This window comes from Helianthus annuus, chromosome 3 (genome assembly GCF_002127325.2).
Source record: "Helianthus annuus cultivar XRQ/B chromosome 3, HanXRQr2.0-SUNRISE, whole genome shotgun sequence".
Lineage (NCBI taxonomy): Eukaryota > Viridiplantae > Streptophyta > Magnoliopsida > Asterales > Asteraceae > Helianthus > Helianthus annuus.
Window position 1 is genome coordinate 162,183,202 of NC_035435.2, and position 12,311 is coordinate 162,195,512.

A 12,311-nucleotide genomic window follows, 5' to 3' on the forward strand; every position below is an offset into this window, starting at 1 on the left:
GAATTTTAAAGAAATTTAGTTTCCTACTGATTGTGCAAAAGTTATCTTTACACTAAATATCAACGGCTCTGTTCAAAAAAAAAAAACATAATATCAACGGTTGTTATCATTATTTTTATAAATATTATCAATATTAAAATGTAAGTTAAAACCTAAGATACGGTTCCCAGCTAATGTTATCTTTTTTGTGTTCTTAAATCATTCATTGTTACGTTTGGTATGAACCGCCATCCAGAATTTTCTCAAGAATATTTAAATAAATAATCAAAATCAAAATCACATTAATAACAAAAAAGTTGATTAAATCAAATGTACTCATTCCACCTAAATTTTCATAGTACCCATCGCTAAAAGCCTGAAATTTATCAAATTAATGAGTTTTTTTTTTTCTTTTTTTTTCATTTACATAACCCAGAAACAAACAAAAAGGTAAATAAATAGAAAATAAAAACTAGAAATAATATACAAGTTTAGGTGTCAGCTAGGTTTAACAAACAAGTATATTTGTAATTTTTTACACCTAAACCACTTATCAACTTACATATACACGTACGTAAACAATGGTGTTGCTATAGATTTACTGCTTTATCTCACAAAACATAAGGGAGGATCTAAAATGGAAATCAGGGAACTAATTTTATTAAGATGCAATGTTCGTACAAGGTTTTAAAGTATGTACCAATGGCTATGTATGCAAAATATCTATACAAGGATATAATAAATAATAAGAGCTAAGTAATCAATGCATTTATGACATACAACCAATCACCTTTAACTATTCAGAATTATTTAGAATATTTAATTCAAATATTCTTTTTGTTATTGGTCGTGATAGGACCCACCATAAAAAGTAATTTTCCTCTCAGACAGGGCTACACACTACACGGGGAGTAAGACGTGTCTAAACATACTCCCTATGTGTTGTTATATTGCTACTTTTGTGTGATATACGTTTGTTAGGGATTATCATACCGGTAGATAGTCAATGCATAGTCGCATTGCTACTTTATTTTTGAACAACAAAGGTCCTGGCCAACTCGCCCAGGAGGAAATACACAAATGAGAAAAAACCCTGAGCCAACTAGAAGCAAATTGCTTCAAATGAGACTCTATCAAGACATCCCTTAAGTAGGGTTACAAACGAACCGAACGAACACGAACTTGACCTTGTTCGTGTTCGTTTGTTAAGAAATATACATGTTCTCGAACTGTTCATGAACACTTCCCGGATGAGATTTTATGTTTGTGTTCGTTTGTTAAGGAAAAGAATGTGTTCGTTTGTGTTTGTTTGTTAATTTTAGGCAACGAACGAAAACGGACGTTCATAAACATAAATGAGCACAAACTAATGTTTATGAACATAAATGGAAACAATCGAATACAAACAAACAAACGTTTATGACCAAAATATATAATACACTGACACTAATTAAATATTTTATTTGTCGAAATTTTGAAGTATTTAAATAAAATATAAAAACTAAAACCACTAATGAACTATCGAACACAAACGAACACATTACCGAATGTTCATGAATATAAATGAACGAATGCAACCTTTGTTCATGTTCGTTCATTTAACTAAACGAACGGAGTTTCTTGTTCACGTTCGTTTGTTTAATAAACGAACGAACACAAATAAACTTCATGTCAAACAGTTTTCGTCAAACGTTTGGTTCGTTTACAGCCTTACCCGTAATGTAGACTGCTAATGCCATTAATTATCTAGTCCTTGTCACCCAGTGTTTTTCCCTTTTGAGTGGCTAAAATGTGTTGAAGTGCTGTATTGATACAAACCCGACATTAAAACCTCATGTTAATGTCACCAGCTATGTGGTTCAACTAACGTTGTTCTTTCCAAGTGTCCAGTGAACTCATATTTTCAGTAATAATAATACAGTCAAAGCTCCATATCACAGTATTACAATAAAAAAAACAAGTGAGCTTCATTTCACTAGAACTGATCATGGTAGACGCTTTCATCAAAGTTTTATGCGGGAATAAAGAGTATAGTTCTGATATGTCATCAGTTCTTGATCCATACTAGTGTGCAAATCATGTCATAGTTATTTCTGACAACACACTCATGTTGTTCATGTGTGTGTTAATCATTTTATGTAACTTATCATTGGTTCGAAAACCGTAAGTCAATGTCAACCGACACTGGCTGTCGGTTTTCTCGAAGGTTTTCAATGGTTTATGGGTTTGGTTTATATAACTGTTGTTAGTGTTAATTTTGACATTTAATTATTATTATTTGGTTTTATTATTTAGTAGTTTAATTTGTTTAGTCATTAAATAAAGGGTAGAAAAGTGGTAGGTGTTGACCGAATTCAGTGGAGCAGAAAGTTGGTGTGTAGCTTCAAATTAGGAGGTAGTGGGGTTAGTTTGAGAATAAGTCATATGTACGTTGGGCATGTAGGTTATATATAGCCAGTCCTATTATTGAATAAAGTATCTCTTTCTCTTTGCAAAAAGTCTTTCTTTTGTTTTTCTTTATACACATCTTGTACAACAGTTTTCATTTCATATTTGAGAGCTTGAAAACATAATAAAGTTGCAGCAGTGAGTGTATTCAGTGTTTTGCAAAGGCCTGAACCAACAACTGTTGGGATATGGACAGTTGTGGGAAACTTATTACTGGTGGACCGTTGGGTTGTTGTGGTCCTTCAAGGTGTCGTGTGGTTGTTGACTTTGTATCTTGTAAGTCGTCGACTTTTGCCAAAGGTTTGTTCGGTCCTGATCTTGTTGTTTTATGTTTTTTTATGTCTTCCGGATGTTTTGGATGGTAGTGTGCACCGAAAAACAACTTTGACCTGTGTGTTGAATGCGTTGACATTTCCGGGTGTGGTTTTGTTTGTTCTTTGTGTGTTCATGGAGAGAAAACCAACAGACGGTTTGCTTTATGAGCCGTTGCAAGCAGATACAGGTACTGATACTGATATTGTTACTCCGAAGGCTAGAGCAGGAACTTTGAGTAAGCTCACCTTCTGGTGGCTTAATCCGCTAATGCTAAAAGGAAAAAAAGAAAGTTCTTGATGCTACCGATATCCCGAAGCTGCAACACGAGGATACATCGGAAATGTGTTATTCAAAGTTCATGAAAATATTGGAGAAACGAAAGGCGGAGAGTGTGACAGGTGATCCGTCTATGTTGTCCACTTTGTTTGTATGGCTGTCAAAACAGCTTGTGATCACGGGGTTGTTTGCATTGATCAAGGTGCTTTCATTGGCTTTGGGGCCGATAATTTTAAGGGCTTTTATAAAGGTTTGTCAAGGGAAGCAGGCATTTGAGCATGAGGGTTATTATCTCACTTTAGGATTCTTTCTTTCTAAGTGTTTAGAATCGGTTGCGGAGAGACAGATGAATTTTAGAAACCGAGTGATTGGGGTGCAAGTGAAATCTATGTTATGTGCGGCGATTTATCGGAAGAAGCTGCGATTGTCGAATGATGCTAGAATGAGTTACTCTCTGGGTCAGATCATGAACTATGCGACCGTTGATGCTAATAGAATTGGGGAGTTTCCATTTTGGTTTCACCAGATTTGGGCAATTTGTTTGCAAATATGTCTTGGGATATTTATAATTTATTTTTCAGTTGGAGTAATGGCATTTGCGGCTTTGTTGGTTATAATCTTAACCGTTTTAGGGAATATTCCGTTGGCTAAGTTGCAACATAAGATTCTAACGAAGCTTATGGCTGCGCAAGACCGAAGGTTGAAGGCTATAACGGAAGCTATCACAAACATGAAGATTTTGAAGTTGTACGCTTGGGAGAGTCACATCCAGAAGGCAGCTGAAAAGTTGAGGAACGAAGAGATGAGGTGGTTATCGGCAGTTATATCTCAAAGAGGAGTCTACATGATGTTGTTTTGGTCGTCTCCTGCGATTGTAGCGTGTGTGACTTTTTATACATGTTATTACATTGGAATTCCTCTTGATGCCAGCAATGTATTCACGTTTCTGGCGACGATTCGGATCATTCAAGAGCCACTTCGTCTTATTACTGATACTGCAGCCGTGTTTATAGAAGCAAGGGTGGCACTAACGCGTATTCTTAAGTTTTTGGAGGCACCCGAGTTGCAAAAAGAACAAAAGAAGCATGTAAACGTCAGACACCAATTGCTAATAATCAACGCTGATGCGATTTCATGGAACAATGACGATTCAGAACTGACTCTAACTGGTGTAAATTTTAAAATTTCAACTGGTGAAAAAGTGGCTATATGTGGGGAGGTTGGGTCCGGTAAATCGACTCTTATATCAGCTATTCTCGGAGAGGTTCCAAACATTAAAGGCACCGTAAGTCTCTGCTATAGATCAGTTCTATTAAGAAAACGAACATGTTACCGATTGTAATCTTATATTTTGTTTTTAAATTGAAGTTTATGGAAAGATAGCGTATGTTTCACAAACGGCATGGATCCAAACAGGGACTGTTCGGGAAAATATTTTGTTCGGGTCAGTAATGGATGATGAAAAGTATGAAGAGGTGTTAAGAAATGCTCACGCGTGAAGGATATTGAGATGTTTCTATTTGGTGATCAAACGATTATAGGAGAAAGAGGCGTAAATCTGAGTGGTGGACGGAAGCAAAGAGTTCAGCTTGCACGCGCGTTGTATCAAGATGCAGATATATACCTTTTGGACGACCCATTTAGTGCCGTTGATGCCCATACTGCAGCCAGTTTGTTCAAAGTAATAATCATTCTCATGACCGATTTCTTCTGTAATATAATATATCCTGTTAACATGTTTTTTATGCATAGGAATACATCATGGAAGCACTATCAAGCAAGACGGTGTTACTTGTAACTCACCAAGTCGATTTCTTGCCTGCTTTTGATGACATCTTGGTGAGCTACTGAGCTATACAGAAACTAGTCATTTTGCATTTTTGCCATACGATACTTATATCAATGCTCGTTGTTATCTTCACAGTTAATGGCAGACAGAAAGATTGTGAAAACATGAACCTATGCTCAATTGCTTGATTCATGCAAAGAGTTCCAAAGCCTAGTTATTGCACTTAGTACTACTTCTGGTTTAGATAGTCTATCGGCTGATAGTTCTCAACAACTATCTAACTCCGCAAATCGAGAAATAGAAAATGTTTACGCGAAAGAACAAATTGTAGGAGAACAACTCATAAAGCAAGAAGAACGAGCAGCAGGGGATACTGGCCTAAAGCCATACAAACAGTATCTTAGCCAGAACAAAGGATACTTCTACTTCTCTCTGTCGGTTTTGTCACATTTGTCGTACATAATCGGAATGCTCTTGCAAAATCTGTGGCTGGCTGCTAAAGTGCAGGATTCTATGGCGAACCAGTCAAACATGTTACTAGTATACATAATCATGGCTTTTGTGATGATGTTCTTTTTGTTTGGTAGATCTTATTTTGTGGTTAAACTAGGAACTAAAGCATCTATAGCAGTTTTCTCTAAGTTAATAATGTCGCTTTTCAGAGCGCCAATGTCCTTCTACGACTCGACGCCAGTGGGAAGAATAATAAGTCGGGTAAGTCTTGTTACATATACTAGTAGTGCTCAAATGAAGTACAACAAAACTTATGAATTTAAATGTTGTAGGTCTTGTCTGATCTGAGTGTTGTAGACATTGAATTGGCAATGAAGTTCACAGCTGGGGTAGGCTCAACGATGAACACATACTTTAGCTTCGGGATCTTGATGTTCCTAACTTGGACTATCTTGTTTGTGATCATTCCGACGGTTTATGTGACGATACTTCTACAAGTAAGAAATTGTATTCTCAAAACCTTATAACCATGAGTGTTTGTTTTAGGTAATCGTGAGAACCCATAAGGGAAAACTCACATGACCCGTCAATACCTTGCTAACCAGTGGGACCAGGTAAAGTGTAGCTTATATTGGGCATAGGGCTTCATGAAGTTCACCTTTTAAGACGGAAACCAGTAGAAGTTGGATTCGAACCTAAGACTTCTCCTAAAAGGGAATCTCGCACTTACCACTGCCCCACCCCTGGAAGGTTTTAACCATATGTTTTCATACTTGACAAATCAATAGACACATGAATAAAGCATACAAAAGTAAAACATATGTTTTAAAATAGAGTAAAATGCCATTTTCGTCCTTGAGGTTTGGCCAATTTTGCGACTTCCGTCAAAAGGTTTGTCTTTTCGTATCTGGATCCAAAAGGATATCGCCGTTTTTATCCGACTCATTAACTTCATCCATTATTTTAACCTTTGTAGTGTTACCACAGGCTATATCTATGGAAAGTTGTGTTATTTGTTACCCAATATAATATGTGATCCCCGCATCATTTTTTTTCACTTAGAAATACTATTATGCGTCTGCAAAGGAGTTGATGAGATTAGATGGCACGAGTAAATCGTTAGTTGCAAGCCATCTAGCACAGTCGATTGCTGGAGTTGTTACCATCAGAGCTTTTGGAGAAGAAGACCGTTTCTTTTCAGAGCATATGAACCTTATCAATGGCAATGCTAGTCCATTCTTTTATACTTTTTCAGCAAAAGAGTGGTTGATTCAACGAGTAGAAATGCTATGTGCGGTTGTCGTTTCTAGCTCTGCCTTAGCCATAACTTTGCTTCCCTTTGATGCTTCAGCCTCGGGTTAGTGATATTAAACCACACACACTTAAGCAGTACAAGAAAACATATATATTTTTCTAACAACACGTATTGTAATGACAGGATTCATTGGAATGGCTCTTTCCTATGGTCTCTCATTGAACATTTTCCTTGTTCTTTCGGTTCAATTCCAATGTCAGCTATCAAATCTGATAGTTTCAGTCGAAAGATTGGATCAATACATGCATATTCATAGTGAAGCCCCGAAGATCATAGAAGACAACCGACCGTCAAGAAGTTGGCCAAGCATTGGTAGAGTTTTCATTGAAAACCTGAAAGTATGTAAGATTTTCAACTTTATTTCCATGCATGATAAGAGTTCTAGATTTATAAAGCTTTTGGTTATGTGTGTGTGTGTGTTGCAGATCAGATATCAACCTAATTCCCCTTTCGTTCTTCACGGAATCAGCTGTGTATTTGAAGGAGGGCACAAGATTGGAATCGTAGGAAGAACAGGCAGTGGGAAAACGACTTTGATTAGTGCTTTGTTTCGCTTAGTTGAACCTACAGACGGAAGGATAGTTATAGATGATTTAGATATCACTTCAATTGGACTTCATGACCTCAGATCAAGCTTTGGAATCATCCCACAAGAACCAACATTATTCAGTGGTTCCATTCGATACAATCTCGATCCCCTATCGGATCATAGTGATCAAGAAATATGGAAGGTGAAGTTCCACTAGTTAGACTAACCAAGACCATAAACAAATGTCGAATGCTAACTTTCATTGTTTACCAGGTTCTTGAAAAATGTAAACTTAGAGAGGCCATTCAAGATAAAAAGGAGGGATTGGACTCGTTGGGTAAGAACTTCGATTGATGTTACAATTTATTAGAGTGTAGCTTGTCGTTGGCAGTTATATGGTTATTTTCTGTTATAAGATAATAATATTATTGAATTAAGAGATATAAAAGGGTAGATGCACGGTACCCCCGACCGCGGAAGGGATCCCCCTTCCCAAGCTAGCGACCCGACAACGCTGCCTGGCGGTGAAACCCCTGCCAACCCGAGGGGCTGAAACATGTTTCGAACCCGTGACCTCGAGTGTCCTCGGGCTGGTTTAAGGTGGGGGTCGGTGGCCACTGGGCTGACACCCAATGGTTTGAATTAACAGATATAGATCAAGACAGGTTAGAGATAATTCTTGGTGAATTATTTATTGAGTCTTTTATATTTAATTTATAGATAATTGTTAGTTTTAATTAAGATGGTTTATCTAGGAGTTTATTTATTTATATAAATAAAGTATGAGTCGGGCTAGGACTCGAATGAGTTTAGTATAAATAGATGATTAGGGTGATTGTATTGGTGTGCTTTGATTGATAAATAATAAAAGATTCGAATGAGTTTGTTCATATATCATGTTTGCTAAATCTAGAAGTTTCCATGAGAATCTATAGTATAGCATAAATATATCAACTGTCTATAACAGAATATAACAATATAACTGCAAATGACAAGCTATGCTCTAGTACAAGCTGTTACACTAAATGGTATATGACAATATAATCACAGTTGTGCAAGATGGCTCAAAATGGAGCCTGGGACAAAGGCAACTATTTTGCTTAGGAAGAGCCCTTTTAAAGAGATGAAAGATACTTGTACTCGATGAAGCCACAGCGTCAATCGACAATGCAACAGACACCATCATACAGAAAACTATTCGCGAAGAATTCAAAGATTGCACTGTAATTACAGTTGCTCACAGAATACCAACTGTTGTAGACTGCACAACGGTGCTTGTTATGAAGGATGGTAAGCCAGCCCGCAATCATTAACCTGTACAAATTTAATGCAAATGAATCACTGGTTTGATGAAACTTTGTACTTTACAGGAAAGGTGATGGAATATGACAAGCCCGTGACATTGATGAATGAGCCAGCATCCTTGTTCGCGCAGCTTGTTAACGAATATTTGTCGCAACATAAGACCTCGTAATCTTATAACTACGTAAGCTTTGGATAATTTACTAACTTACATAATTGATATATATTATGATTTTATAAAGTTTTTGACCACCCTTAGACTATGAAGATGCTGGAACAAGGAATAAAAGATTTCACATTATATTTCCAGATCAACTGAGGCTTCATTCAGTTATCAATAACTTGACTGATGGCATGATTACTCCTGCTTCTTAATCTAGTAACTTGTTTGGTGCTGCTACAGTTTCCTTTTTTTCCATATAAAGACTTGATTTATGATATGATATAGGGTTCGAATATATCGAAATCCTTATGATTGTGGTAATAATCATTAGAAGATTGTGGTGATGACCGTGTTTTGAGAGATGTGTCCATGAGATTGGTTTGCAATGACCAAAAAAAAAACAAATGGGAATAGGTTGTATAAATTTTTAGCCATTTAGAATCACATTAGTCATTTATATTGGTGAAGATTTACTAGAAATCCTTATCAAAAGGAACAACCCACTATAATAAAAAAGAATTCTGAGGTGGTTTGGGACGTATTGATTTTAATCTCACTAAGTAATGTTAGGATCATACAAAACATGATGATTTACATGGTTTGGTTTAATGTGATCTATGTCTACGGCCTGCAAACATAATATGATATTATTGCTCTCTGCTCTTACGAGGATAGATTACAAGTACAAGCACATATATATTTACTAAAGTATTAGAATTTCCAGCTTATTCCCCAAGAAATAATAATGGGGCTAAACTAACTCCTGTCCAAATAAATCGAGCCTCCACAATTAAACCCACCAAGTAGTATTTGGATTTTTGAACATTATAACACAATTAAATACCTTTTTTAAAAGAATATAAGGTAAATTACTTTTTAAGTACCCATGTTTTAGTGGTTTTTACCACTTGAGTTTAAAATCAAAATGTTTAACGCCCTAAGTCCATACAAACACTTTTCTTAACCATTTGAGTCCAATTTTCTAACACTGTTAGAATTATTTTGTTAAAATTTGTTAAATGACCAAATTACCCCTACCTAATATCTCTTTCTCTTCCTTGTCTTTCTCTCTCTATCATATCAGACTATCCTCCACCACCGTACCATTATCCCCACCATTACCACCACCGCACCATCACCACCCTCAATCATACAAGGATCCACCACAAAGAAAAACACCCGGGGGGTAATTTAGGAAATGGGTATTTCGTTTCTTGGCTCGTACTCGATGGTTGCATAGTGTGGGAAGAGTTCTGCAGAGAGATTGTTGTCGGAGATAGAGTGGTAGTGTTGGGGGAAGTGGTTGCAGTGGAGGCAGAAGGAGCAGATCCAGATTTTGGTTGAAAATCGACGATGGAGAAAGGGTTGAGGACCGATTGGCAGTTGCGACAACGTAAGGGGGAGTATGGGAGGAGAGGGGTGGATTCCGACAAGGGTTTGATCCGAGTGTAGATGGCGGAGATGGGGATGACGCATTGGGCGGCTTCTTGTTTGGTTCACGGGATGGCGTTCCATGGCATGCGGACGACGTCTTGTGTTTCCAAATCCAAGAATTCGGTCATGGTTGAATTGGGTGATTGTGGGTCAAGAAATTTTGGAATTTGCATAGTGAAGCATTGGTTGTGATTGCAGGGATGATGAAGAAGAGAGACCAAAAGGAAGAAAGTATAGGTGAATGACACTTTGCCCCTCTTGAATCTTGATTGAGAATCATGTAGGTGTAATTGATGGTGGCGGACTTATAGTGGTGGTGAACCTGCAGGTTCGGTGGCGCGGCTGTGGACCTGCAGATTTGATGGTGAGGTGGTGGTAGTGGTGTGGCGGTGATGGTTTATAGTGGTGTGGTGGTTGGTGATGATGGTATGGATGATGGTGGTGCAGCGGTGGACCTCCGGTTGATCTTGTTGCAACGATGGGGATGATGGTGGTGCGATGGTGGGGAGGGTGGTGATGGTGCGGTGGTGGTAATGGTGGTAGGATGGTGTAGGAGTGAGAGAGAAGAGAGAGAGAGTGTGTGTATGTGTGTAGGTTAGGTTGTAGGTGTTGTATTATATATAATTTAATTTTATATTATATTATATTATATATAATATTAAAACCAAGCATTAAAGACATGTTCTTTGTATTTTGTGCATTAAAGAGTTGTATCTTATGTGTAAATGACTAAAATGCCCTTGGAGTTAACAGACTTTGTGGATGGTGTTCAAAATTTGGACTCAAATGGTTAAGAAAGTGGCTATAGGGACTTAGGGGCATTAAACAATTTGATTTTGGACTCAAGTGGTTAAAATCCCTAAAACACAGAAACTCAAAAAGTAATTTACCCATGAATATATCTTAGTATCTTGTTTCAATGTATCATGCAACTATAAAATTTAGGTTTTTTATTTCAAAGAAAAAAAACATATTTTACAAATTGTTAGGTTTCTAATTTAATTTGGTTTTCATTAAGATGGTTTAGGCATGTGGATTCATTCTGGTGAAAATTTGAGCCCAACAAACATAGACTCTTTTCATGTTCACGTTATAATCATAAAATGTTGGTCAAAGTTTGTTTTTTTATTCAATAATTAGGGTTTGCAATTCAGAAAAAGGTGACGGTGCAGCTTGTTGTCAGTCTATCTTCTGTTTTTATGTAACTTAGCAAGTTTTTTTGTTGAAATATATTGAACTATGATTTGTTCTAAAAAATAATTAAACAACTTAATACTCAAAATATGTTATAAATAAAGATTTTATAGCCTAAAAGGGCAAAACCGGCAACTCCCGAACCAAGCTTAGAACTCTAAGTTATGCTCAGCCTAAAAATAAATAAAAATCTCTAAAAATCTCAAAATATTATATTACATCAGTGGGTAAAAAGTTTTATTTTATGAATTTAAGGTTCAACACACCACCCATTAAATCTCAAATCCACCCCCATTCTATCAAATCAAGTTCAATTTTAAGTTTTTGTTTTACTACATGTTTATTAAATAATATTAATAATAATCACATTATGCATATATTAGATCAACTTACTTAAAATTTGATATTATTAAGAATAACTAGTTTTGTAACTTTTTTGTGTACTTGTGTATATAATTTTTTGGGAAGTTTCAGTTAGAGGTGCAAAAAAAACCGGATGCCAATAATCGGAACCGAAACCAAAACATTTTCTAAAGTCTAAAAGGTAACACTTTTGCGGTGAAAGTGTGAAAATAAAAAGGTTTCAAGTAAAAGTGTGAAAACAAAAAACTTTCCTTTAACACTTGTGTTTGTGTTTTTATATTAAAAATAACTAGCTTAGAACCCTGTGTTTTACACGGAGTTCATAAATTTAATTTTATATAATTAATAATATAGTTATATCCTTAAAAAACCTCGTGTATTGCATGAGTTAATATATATAATGTAATCGATTAACAGATACAATCGTTAAGCTATGTATTTAAATGATGAATTTGCTGTACATTTTATATATTTGCTTGGTTCTACAAAAAAAAAAAAAAAAACTTCTTCTATCTTCTACAGAGAATGAGAAAATACAAATTATATATTATTATTATTTCAAATTTTGATAAAAAAGTTATTATCCTTATCTAAATTATATTTAGTTGAACTATTATTTAATAGGAAAAAGCTAAAAAATAAAAATAAGAAAAAAATGCACCAGAGATTGACACGTGTCAAAAAAAAAAAGATTTTTCATTTATTAGTATAGATAATTGTTTGCTAAACAGTAATATTATTAGTTATTTTC

General features: G+C 35.9%; 1 pseudogene; it reads left to right on the forward strand.

Annotated features, from left to right (window-relative positions):
- The first annotated feature begins 2,547 nt into the window (after positions 1 to 2,547).
- LOC110932360 lies at positions 2,548 to 8,831 on the forward strand (annotated as a pseudogene).
- The last annotated feature ends 3,480 nt before the right edge of the window (positions 8,832 to 12,311 follow it).